This window comes from Schistocerca piceifrons, chromosome 1 (genome assembly GCF_021461385.2).
Source record: "Schistocerca piceifrons isolate TAMUIC-IGC-003096 chromosome 1, iqSchPice1.1, whole genome shotgun sequence".
In the NCBI taxonomy this organism is placed as follows: Eukaryota; Metazoa; Arthropoda; class Insecta; order Orthoptera; family Acrididae; genus Schistocerca; species Schistocerca piceifrons.
The window spans coordinates 423,347,215-423,359,802 of NC_060138.1; the positions used below are offsets into that span (position 1 = coordinate 423,347,215).

Sequence of the window (12,588 nt, forward strand, 5' to 3'; positions counted from 1 at the left end):
ATTCTGATACGACTGTCTTGCTGCTGGATCCTGAGTGCCTTGCTGCACTACTTATCCAATTCCTCTGTACTAATATTTGTTTGTTGTAAGTTTGTTTTCGCATTTATATTTAACTTTCTGCCACATACAATTAATTCTTCAACTGATTACTTCCACTTTGACAATTTCTCGATAGTCTAATCGATCCAGCTCGTGCAGTGGTAAGACACTGGTCTCCTATCCAGGAGGACACCGACTGAGATCCCTGCACACTCACGCAGGCTCATGTTCTATTAAGTCATTTAAAGTAAATGCTGGGATGGTTACTTCATCATAACTTTCACCTTTCTTAATTTCGTTGTCAAGGACGAGACGCTAAATACTAGTCCTCCCTCCTTCGTTTTCTTGAGTCAAGCATTTCTCCAACCAGATTAAACCGGTGTGGTTAACATAGCTCACTTTGGTATCTAACAGTTTACAATTGGTAATGTTAATTAATTGCTTATAATTGGTGCGTTGAAGAACATACCATAAAGTTCACATTTTAAAGTAGAGAACTGACGTTTCGTGAAAAATTACTGAACATCCAACGACAGCGTTGTATGTGTGCTGTGCCCTTTCTAAACAACTTGTCGAATGCATAGTTGTTTCTTCAACAACACGAAGATATGTTTCTGTCCTCATGAATCAGTCTGAGATAGAGTTGCTCCTCTAATGTACGCTATGCAGACAGGGCTCTGTAATTTAACGACATAGCTGTGCCTTTTAACTGATCTATTCAAAAATTAATGGCTGACTATGATGTTTCTATTGAAACTACTGCTTTGACATCTTGTTACTCTGCAAAACATCTATACATATTATAAAGTGACCTGCCATAGTTTTCTGTCTGCATGTGAAGGCTAACCTCAGGGACTACTGCGTGATTCTGATACGGATTCCACTATTAGATAAACTGATTCAGAGGAAGTTTTGTGTGTATAATTACCGCTACGTCAGGTAAGTCGTTCGGCTGTAGGTACTTAGTACTACGTGTGCGAAGACGGGGCGGTCCTCTAGTATTACTTAACTAATAATGCAAGTGCATTCATAACATCTACATCGCTCACAAGCGCAACAAAACGGTGAAACTTTTGACTATTTTAAACTATACGAAGCGTGTTGAGTGATTAAACCTTAAATATTACATTATTTTATTGATTCTTCAAGAAAATGGAGCAAGGTCCAGACTGAACTGTCTTGGTAGGTCCTTCGTAGTTGAAAGAGGTATACTGTATCACTTTCTTATTTTTCATAACTTATCTTCCTGAAACTAAATTGTTTAAAATGGTAAGTATGGGATCAAAAATGGTTCAAATGGCTCTGAGCACTATGTAACTTAACTTCTGAGGTCATCAGTTCCCTAGAACTTAGAACTACTGAAACCTAACTAACCTAAGGACATCACACACATCCATGCTCGAGGCAGGATTCGAACCTGCGACCGTAGCGGTCGCGCGGTTCCACACTGTAGCGCCTAGAACCGCTCGGCCACCTCGGCCGGCAGTATGGGATCAGCATCAATCGTCGGCAGTCTTAACTTGAGATTTTTCTGATGACATTATTCTTTTCCATAATCTGTTCAAAGCTTCATTCACTGTTGGATAATAATAACATTGGTTAATATTGAAGAAATCCGTTACCAGTCATAACTGATCCGTTACCAGTCATAACTGAAGTTGGTTTATTTAAAATACGATCGGCTTCGGGAATACGCCCATCTTCAGGTAATTACGATTACTTTCGTCTTTACACATTCAATGTCGGAATTTAAAACAGATCAAGTATCCAAATGGTAATTGCATACTCGACTCCAAAGTAGTCATTTGAAGTACCATATCCCTATATTCACACACTAATTCGACTGAAAATGTTACAAACTCTGGACTAAGCATGAACTCATAGAATCCAACTAATTTACATTCAAATACAGAAATTAATAAACACGTTGGATCCTTGCGAGAATCAACTACAAAAAACTTCTTCCCCTTCTACGCAGGACTTATGAGGCAGGGGAAATACCCCCAGACTTCAAGAAGATCTCAGTGCTAAGGGAGGCAAATGATGACATGTGTGTATTACGAAATAATCAGTTTAAGTTGTGGTCGTATAACACTAGCATGAATTATTTAGAGAAGAATGGAACGTTGTTGGAGCCGACCTGGTGGAAGATCAGTTTGAATTCTGGAGAGTTAGTACTGACGCTACGACGTACAGTAGAAGAAAGACTAAAAGAGACAAATTATACTTATAGCGCTTGTACATCTAGATAATAGTTTCGAATGTACTGACTGGAATGCACTCTTTGAAATTTTGAAGTTATTAAAGATGAAATACACTAAAAATACACAAAAACTGTAAGAGAGGGAAATGACTAGGAGGACGCTTTGAACGGAATGAATACTACCTTCAAAAGAGGTTGAAAGACAAATATCAGCAAAACTGAGCCTAGAGTAACGGAATGGAGTTGAATGAAATCAGGCTATGCTGAGGAAATTAAATTAGGAAGTGAGATGCTAAAAGTAGCAGATGAAATTTGCTATTTGGGCAGTAAAATAAATGACAATGGTCGAAGCAGTGAGGATATAAGAGGGCTATTCGGAAAGTAAGGTTCGGGCGGTCAAGAAATGGAATTCACAGTCAGAATGAAAAATGTTTTATTTGCATAAGCTAGGTGCAAATTTCATCTACTTCTCTACATAGTCGCCGCTCCGACAGAGACATTTAACGTAGTTTTGTACCAGTTTTCTGATACCCCCGTCATAGAACGCAACCACTTGTGCTTTCTGCCAATTCTCTATTCTGATATGCAGCTTTTTGTCTGTACAAAATATTGTCTTCACAGTCAGTAGCTCATATGAACAGAGATGAAAATCAGAGGGGACCAAGTCCAGGGGAGTATGGTAGGTGATCAAACACTTCCCATCGGAAACGCTGCAGGAGTTTCCTCATTGCCCCTCAGCGTGCGGCCAAGAATTATCGTGAAGAAGGCAGTTGTATGGGCTGCGTGAAATCAAGCGGAATCTCTTACAGGCACCCCCACTTGGCGGGAGACACTACTCTCTAGGCATCTTTACGTTTCAATGTGCTCTCAGAACTGAAAAGAGCAATGTGAAGCTATCGACCGGCGTACTAGAAACACTGTTCAACACATCTGTGCAAAGTTTCAACGGATTTTCACTGTGGTTTCCATTTCACGATCGATAGGACCTTACTGTCTCAACAGTCATCGTAAAACACAGACTGGCAATAGCTAGAAACGCTATACCCAAGAAGAGAAATTTGATAATGAGGAATATAAATTTTAGTGTCCTGAAACCATTCGTCTGGCGCATAGGGCTGCACACGAGTGAAACGTGGGCGATAAACAGCTCATACAAGATAATAGACGCTTTTGAAATGTGCTTTTACAGAAAATGCAGTAGATTAGATGGAATGATCAATAAATACTGAAGAGGTGCTGAATCGAACTGGGGAATAAAGGGCTTTACTGTTTAACTTGACTAAAAGATGAGATAGGTTGATAGGATACAACTTGAGTCACCAAGAAACTGTTCATTTGGTAACGTAGGAAAATAAGGTGGGTAAAATTATAGTGAGAGACTGAAGTTTGGCGACAGTAAGCAGGTTCAAATGCATGTAGGTTGCAGTAATTATGCAGATACGGAGACACTTGCACAGTACAGGCACAGCAGGCCGAGCTGCCCTGAAGACCACAACATATGTCTACAGTTGACTATCTCGTAAATTGCAAACTAAGCGTTAGAGGACTCATAAACCGTCCGTCCGAACAGGCCTCGGACGGCCCAACTGTACCGACTGACAGCGCCTTCATCCTCAGCTAATAGGCGCCACTGGATGCTGATAAGGAGAGGCACTGGGCCAGCACATCGCCCTCCCTGCCATTGTCAGTTTCCGAGACCAGAGCCGCTACTTTTCAATCAGGTTGCTCCTCAATTGGCTTCAGAAGGGCTAAGTGTACCCCAACTCACCTACAGCACTCGGAAGACCCGGATGGTCACCGTCCAAGTGCCAGCCAAGTTCGATAGAGCTTAAACAGCGCTTAACTTCGCTGATCTGACGGGAATCGGTGGCAAGGCCGCTGGCGAAGACTAATAGTCTTCTCTTATCATTATCATTACATGATGTTTGTAAACCCAGTGAACTTTTTAAAGTTTATGATACAAGCTATAGCAATGTATGCTATCATATTACTTTTCAAGATCATACAGTTTCGTTACATGCTTGCTATAAAACCTGCTTCGGAAGCGTGGTACGGGAGGTTGTAATCGATACTAGAGGCAGACAGCGGCACAATGAGCGGCTTACCGGAGCGGCGAGTGTTGAAGCCTGGCCCGCAGCCAGCGGCGCACTGCGTGCTGCGCCGCGCCGCCCACACCGTGCCCCCTAATGAGGATGGTACGCCCTCGCTCCCCACACCACGGGTCCCCTGCTAACCACTGCTCCCGCTGCGCTCTCTGCCTCCCTTTCTACGTGCGTACTGGCTACAGCAAATCCACACTCGTAATAAATATCAGCAGTCTATAATTTGGGTTGTTTAGAAATGCGCCTGTGGACGAAACAAATGTGATGTAATATGATACGTTCACACACACACACACACACACACACACACACACACACACACGATAAGCCATGACATTATGACCACTGCCCAATGTGACGTTGGATGCCGCCTGGTGGTTTTACAGGCAAGTGACGCGGTGACAGAACTATGTAAGCGGAGGAAACACGGACAAGATATGGGCTACAAATGGGGAAATCCGTTGACATAAGTGACTTTGACAAAGGGCAGATTATTATTACGCAGAGCCTGTGAACGAATATCTAGAAAACGGCAAAGCTGGTCGAATGTTAACGTGCTTCTGTCTTGAGGATCTACGGAAAAAGGTAGAAGGACGGTGAAACTACCAGTAGGTGCTGGTTGGTTCACAGAACGTGAGGTTCTGAGGCTTGTCTGTTCTGTGAAGTAGGTGATCCGTGGCATCTCTGCCGAAAGAGCACAATGCTGATGCATGTGCAACTATTCCGGAGCATACCGTTCATCGTACATTGTTGAATACGGAGCTCCGCAGCAGACCACTCCTGCGAATTCATATGTCAACTCAACGATATCATCAATTCGATTGCAGTGGGCCCGGGACCATTGGCATTCGGTCGTCGATCAATTGAAACGAGTCGGGTCTTTGGATGAATCACAATTTTTATACAGTACGTTGATGGTCTTCTCCGCAAATGCCGTCACGAAGTGAACATCGGCTCGACACGTACACCGAATCACGGACGAAGGCTGGTGGGAACGTATAATGCTATGGGAAACATTCTGTCCATGCGTGGGACCTGTGGTAACAACAGAAGACACGCTGACAGCCGAAACCCTTCATGTTTGATGTCTTCCCCGATGGCGATGTCATCTTTCAGCAGTATAACTGCCCGTGTCTCGGAGCCAGAATCGCGCTACAGTGGTTTGAGGAGCATTATAGTGAACTCACATTGATGTCTCGGCGAAAAATTCGCCTATTTTAAATCCTATGGAACCAGTCTGAGTCGCTATCGGGTGCCGTCACCGCGAACGAAAGTCATTGGCCCGTTATTTAAGCAAATTACATGAGCTGTGCTTAGGCATCTAGTGGGTCATACCTTCAAAAACCTACAAAGAAACTGTCGGATACCTGGCACACAGAATCAGTTATGCATTTCGGCTCATCAGCTTCTGTAAGAAAATCACATCACATACGACCCCCGCCCCCAAGCAGACAGAACGATAGTTCTCACGAAGCATTCAAAAGTAACGTCACATTAAACACAAGGCAAACGATGAACAAGTGAGCAGCGATAACATAGCACCTTCCAATGCGTATGGAGACAGAAGTGTCTGCTCAAATCACGTTTTGTCACGTTGTGTGGAAAATACGTGCGAAGTAAAGTAAGCGAAAATTCTTATAAATAACTGTGAAAACAGTTTCCTCAACAGCAACAGAAAGAGATATCCACCAGAGGTACACAACTGGACTTAAAATGTCAGTACAGCAACATAATAAGCTTCACTCATAAAAGAGTACTTCAGAAATACACAAAAATTTTATTCATAACTACTTTATAGATGACGTGTTGCCAAAACGACGAAAAGGGCACAAAAACCCACAATTTCATTAGCAGGTGAGCAAACGAAAAAAAAAACAAAAAAAAGCATATGTTAAAATTTCTAGGCCTACAATAGAAAAATGACTTTAAACTTTATATTATACTTTGCAGAAATAAATTAGACACACAGATGACGACAAATAGGTGTCGGATCATGTCTGGGCGAATAAAAAAAAATAAATAGCGTTCTACATAACGTGGATTTCAAAACAACGCAAATTTTAAATCGTGAAAAACGTCTAGAGAAGCTTCAAGCCAGAGTAAGATGTTATCAATAATCTAGTATTGATTTTTTTATGTAGTAATAAGTTTGGTTTGTGTAAATACCCTTTCAACAAAAATGCTAAATGGCTTGCTTTCTTTTTCTCACCAAAGAGTGTTACTATACTTATGTGTAATCTTCTGTGGCCCTCACTAACGTCACTTGCGTCTTTAATTTACCAGATGGCTCTCCTTGATAGAGGGTATAGAGTGCCATCGTATCACCTTACATTGTCATAATATTCCAAAATTATGGTAGTAAGCAAATCAGAAATTAGGTCATATCACTTTCAAAGTGAAAGGAATAAAACAGAAACAACTGAAAATTTTGTTATTTAAGCACCTTACATGAAGAAGACAACCGATGTAGCCTGGGAATAAGAAAATAATTGCAACAGCTTAACTCGCGTTGAATTTTGACAACTACTAGTGAAGAAGTCGTATAGTATAGAAAAGAAAAAAAATGTTATTAATCGACCTGATGCTGGACACTGTTGAGGACAGAGAGAATGCGTTGACAGGATAACGAAGACCAGTTGGACAGAAATAAAAACAAATCAAGGTACCATGAAAGAGATCAAGAATAAGAGAAACCTTAGGCCAGCTATCCAAAAAAGGATAAAGTAACTGAGGCACATTAAGTTTTTAATGATATACTGGGAGGAAAAAGAAGACTGTTGAAAATCAACCTTTTATGCTTTAATTGTCTTAGAATAAAAGCGTCATTTCTGTTTGGCTTATTGCGTATTTATTTCAGTAAACTTCTGTACTATCCTGTAGCAGTTCTTTCTAAGTTTCATCAACCTATGTTATTTGGTAGTGACACATCATGCCACAGTTTCGTGCTGAAGTTTTGCACACCCCAGTGTGATAGAAGTATATGTGTGTTGCGAACAACTAATACAGGTAAATGATTAAATTATACAATACTGCACAGAACAAGTACAGTGCAATGCGGATGTTGTAAAACAGATACAGAGAAAGAGAAACAAAACATAATATTTATTTTTTGGGATAGGTTCTCAAAAAATAATATACAAAAATTTGGAATATTATAAACACAAACTTTTCTTGTATCTTGTACAAGGGTACTGAAAATTACAGGTTAATTTCTCTGCTGTTATCATTCTGAAAATAGCGGAATCTCTTGAGAAATCACATTTATGAATTAATTTACATAAACATAACTTCCTTAGGGGGTACCGGTTTGTTTCAAAAATGATAAGAGTAACAAGATCGGTAAAAATGTATTTAACAAAAGCTGTGCTTTGAGAATGTGGCAAGGATAGGTTTGAAAGAGATAAGTATCCAGATACATTCAAGATCCTTGGCACACTTCACCACAAAAGAATTGTAAATTGGTATAGGAATGTGGAGTAGCTAATGAGTAGTATTCGTTAAAACTGTAAAATAAGGAACAAAGTGTAGAATTATCGAAGTTTAAAATATAATAAAAACTGGCACTAACATGTATCAGACTAAAGAAAACACTTTGACAGAGGATTTCCTTAAAGTTCCATATTAGACCCATTACTGTTATTAATACACAAAAGCAGCTATTCAGGTGACGATAGCTATGGAAATCATTTGCTGATGACACTAACACAGTAGGTGATGATACAAGAACCAAACTCTTGGTAATGGAAGTGAGCAATGAGTAAAATACATAAGTCTATGAATTTTCCACCAAAAAATATAGCGATTCAGAGTATAAAGAAAAACAAAGAACGACCTTGAGCTTGACAGAAGGAAAAATTGTAGCACTGTAAGCGGTACATGAACCAACATCTTTCTTAAGACGGAAATCTAGCAAATTGTCAGAATATTAAGAATGAGAGTGCCATTGGCACGTTATGCCATGAACATCCTTTCGTTAGTTCACAAATGTCTTGCTTACACATTTTTTCTATACGTGCTAAATTTATTGGTAATTTTAATTTAAAAACCCAACAATAATAAATAAAGTAGTACTCATTGCTACAGACATTTTGCAAAAACTGATGATCTGGAGATTACAATTTAAAAGCATTCTAGTGCACAAAAAGGGCAACATTTATAATTACTTCACAAAAATCTCTACACATGGGTAAAAAGCTAAATAGAAACAAAACGCTCAAATTATCATATTCTATCAATAAATAAAATTATAATCTACACTTCCAAAACAGATTTAATAGATAACTGAAATGGATTCCTTTAGTAAAGTTGTTACCATGTGGCAATATCACTATAGTTCCAAGTTTGCATTTATAAAAATTAACTAATACAAAATAAACAGAATGGTGTTCATTCAAGTAATGTAATAGATGATAATACATTTCACAAAAAGTTATTTTATTCGATATTTACAATGTTATGTTTGGTAATTAGTGTGCATCACGAGTTCTGTGTTGTAGCAAAACTGTAATGTATCATGTATCTACTTTTTGGTCAATTTCATAATCAACTAACGATCTAGTTCTTGGCATCTTATAATTTGATAATTTTTTGTGCATTGATAGTCAAAGTTGTCTATATGAAAAAAAATTAAAAATTTTTACAACTCTCATTTTTTAGTTATTAACTTTTAAAATCATCAAATTTGAGTGATTTCTGGCACAGACTGAAAGTTTAAATGGCCATGTCTAAAAAACTATTTCACTCAGAGAGATGAAATGTGTACCACTATAATCAATTTCTTTCAAGGTTTAAAATGAAGTGCTACTTTACCATATTTATAAAATATTAAATTTTTCCAAACCAATCATTTTTAAGCTCCTAATATTTCAAAATTGAAAATTTTGTTTTATTTTGAAAGAAGAATTGTTGGCCATATACTATATGTGAATGTTTGTGCCAAATTTCATGATGGTTTTCCACTAGGAACATACCAAAACAAAGTCTAATTTTAATGGTACATATAGCATCCAGTAGGTTGGCTGTAGAATGTTGAACTCATTATTAAGCTGTAATGATAACCCTAAATGGCAAAAACCAAATAAGGCTGAAAAATCATTGTTATTTTGTATATGGTTACAATTTATTATATTATTAGAATTATATATTTAAATTTAATTTCAGATTTGACTTTCCCATGGTGTCTGTGAAAATATGTTTTGAGAGACCATAATAATTTATGGTCAATAAAGACTATTAATAATTTAGTTAATTGCACATTATTTTACAAATACATTAATATTAATTAAACATTGATGTAGCTGTTATTATTTAATCAAGTTTTTTAACATCTTGCAAATGAGAAAATTTCTACAAACATCCAACATAAAAATATTATGGTGCTTCAGTAACAATATTACTAGGGTCTATAACTGTATTGCAGCCTCCTTATAAATGACACTCTCCAGTTCTCTCAACCGCTTAGACAAGTTGTTGACAACAACCATTTCGATTCCAACATAATCTGTAAAATTTTTTGCATCTCTTTGTATGATAATCTATATGTTCTTTCAGTGGCAGTTGTGGGGTGCAATTTACATAGTACAGATTTTTCCTGAACAGACCATTTATCAGGTTTCTTGGCACTGAAAAGAAGGAACTGAGCATCAGAATGCTTCAATACAACGTTTATTTCTTTCTTTTTCATCTTTTGCAGTGCATAAGCATCCATCATTTGTTGCAGTAAGCAGAAACAACAAATCCTATAATAAAAATGTGGTCCATCTGGATCTGGACCCACTAGAATATTATGAACATCAAACTCCTTAAAATCAGAAACAACTTTTGCTTTAAATTTGATTTTGCTCACAGGAATAAATGCATCATACTTCTGAGTCTGTGAGGCTGCTATGTCTTCATAAAATCTTTTTGGCAAGCTCCTTTCTTCTGATGCAAGCTGATCACTCATCACATAGAAGAATATGACTTAAAAGATATTTCCTTTACTCCACTCAGACAATTGAAATGACGTTGGGAACTGCTTTTCACATTATTTTGCAGGCTAGCTTTGGCTACAAATCTTTTTACTGGGCCACCAACATAATCACATGTTCCCACCCCATGTGATTAGAAAGTTAACCAATTTTTACGCTGTGCTGCTGAGCCATCACTTAAGTGTTTGTGAACTCATTAATTTAGCAAAGTTATGTTCAGTGCTAGACTCTTCAAACTGTACTGAACCAATGCTATACCATGTAATGTGCTACTACTACTGTTTCGAAAGTTACTTCAAAAATTGCATCATGGAACAGATGTACTTTCTGTGTTACACATGCAGGCAACAACATGCTTCCTCTTTAACATTCCCGTGCTTCACAAACTTTATCTCAATAAAGCCAATACAAATTAACACTTTTGTTTTATTGTTGTACATTGATAATGTATATTCTGTACTTTGTATAAAAATAACAACTGAATTAAAATTTATATCAAATGAAAAAGACATAACATCCTTTATGTTTTTGTATTAATATTTATGTGGCATGCTTTACTCCATAGATAAAGTTATCAACTGAATTGTGTTTAATTAGTACACAATAATTCCATTTTTACTTTATTTTGTGTATCAATTTTCAAGCAATGTGCAGTTGTGGTAGAGTTTGCAAAGCTGACTGAAGTAAAATAAAATTTATTTCAATCTGCTTCAATCAGAACACCATCATGAACTTTTCCACAGAAATTAACAAACAGTGCATGACTGATATACATTTGTTTCAACACAAACACTTTCCAATTATAATTTTTTTTAATTTAAAAAATTGGTGTGTGTAAATTTAGTATTTTATGGATATGGTCAATGAGCACGTAATTGTGAACTTCACAACAAATAGAATAAAATGGTACAAAAATCAGGTCTGTATGTAAAATAGTTTCTAAGATATGATCACTTTAAAGTTTTAGAATCTGATAAAATCGCACATTTTGGAAAAAATTAATACCTTAAAAACAAATGTTCAAGAACTCCTTTGTTTTGGATTTAGCCTTTTTGGTTGGTACAAAAAACGAAAAATTACAAAATTATAAATCATTGGGGTCCAAATTAAAATTTTTACTTATTGATTTCACACCAAATAATCCTTTCCTATTCCTAACAGATTTTAATTCCCAGTTGGCAGATTTCAGAAAATTAAAAATTCATGAAAATAAAAGAATAAAAATTGTGGAAAGCTTTCAATAGAATACAGACCAAGTAATATTTTATATCAGTTGAAAAAACTTCTGTCAGAGCACAAAAAAGGCAAATACGCTTCTCTCTTAAAGTTTGATAGAAAAGTGGGGAACTATCTGCTTCAATCCCCATTCTTCCTTCCTCACCAAAAATTATGGCATACAAACATGTTCAGTCTTTTTTGACACAAAACATTCTAAATGCTTTTACTCAGTTTCTCTTTATAGTGATGCATTCATACTCAGCATCTCCCTCTCATTGCCACTGCCTATATGTCTCTGTCTCCTTTTTCTCCCACTGGCACTTTGACGTCTGTCTCTCCCTCTATCACTGTCTTAGTCCCTTTCTCTCACTCATTCATACCGCGGTTTCTTCTCTGGCACTTTAATAGTCTTTATGTTCCATTACTACTGCCTCTGCCACATTACTTATCTCTCCCATTGCCACTGTCTGTTTCTTTCTGGTTTACAGTCTTTGTCGTTCTCTTCAAAACCGTAATCTCCTCTCCACATATGTCCTTGGGGAGGATTTGCTCCATGTTCTGATCCCTAGACTGGTAAACTTTATCACGTGAATAGAGGGGATGGGAGAAAGTGTTAAGATTCGCCGATCTGGGGAAGGGGATCCCAGATCTTCCAAGCCCTTGTATAGTCTCCACTCTCTTTTCATTTTCACTGTCTCCTTTATCTTTTACTCCCACTGTTACTATCTCTATCTATCTCTTTCTTTTACTGGCACTGTCTCTCAATGACCATCCCTATCTGCCCTCTCAGGCTCTCACTGCTATTGTCTTCATCAGTCTAGCGTAAGGTCGCGTAAGAGTATGCGTCTGATAAGAGTTCGCACTGGCATTTTCTTTAGAATGGCAACACTGACCGACAACGAGAAACTACATTCAGGTGTTACTTCTCTAGCGACGCCGTCACATGTAATCGTGAAAAGCTCCACTAGATTTATTGGTTACAGCAGGTAAATACAAGTTTTTGTTTCAGATTATATAATCTCTAAGTTGCACATAGTAAGCAATAAGCACTAGCTAG

At 37.5% G+C, this 12,588-nt stretch overlaps 1 protein-coding gene across 1 annotated transcript in view; it reads right to left on the reverse strand.

Moving 5' to 3' along the window:
• The window catches only part of LOC124782952 (leucine-rich repeat-containing protein 15-like), a 143,336-nt gene extending 138,966 nt beyond the window's left edge, over window positions 1–4,370 (reverse strand). Inside the window, exon 1 of the mRNA XM_047253987.1 lies at window positions 4,348–4,370. The gene's annotated coding sequence lies outside the window, so the exon portion shown is untranslated. The remainder of the gene's footprint in view (window positions 1–4,347) is intronic.
• Window positions 4,371–12,588: the final 8,218 nt, after the last annotated feature.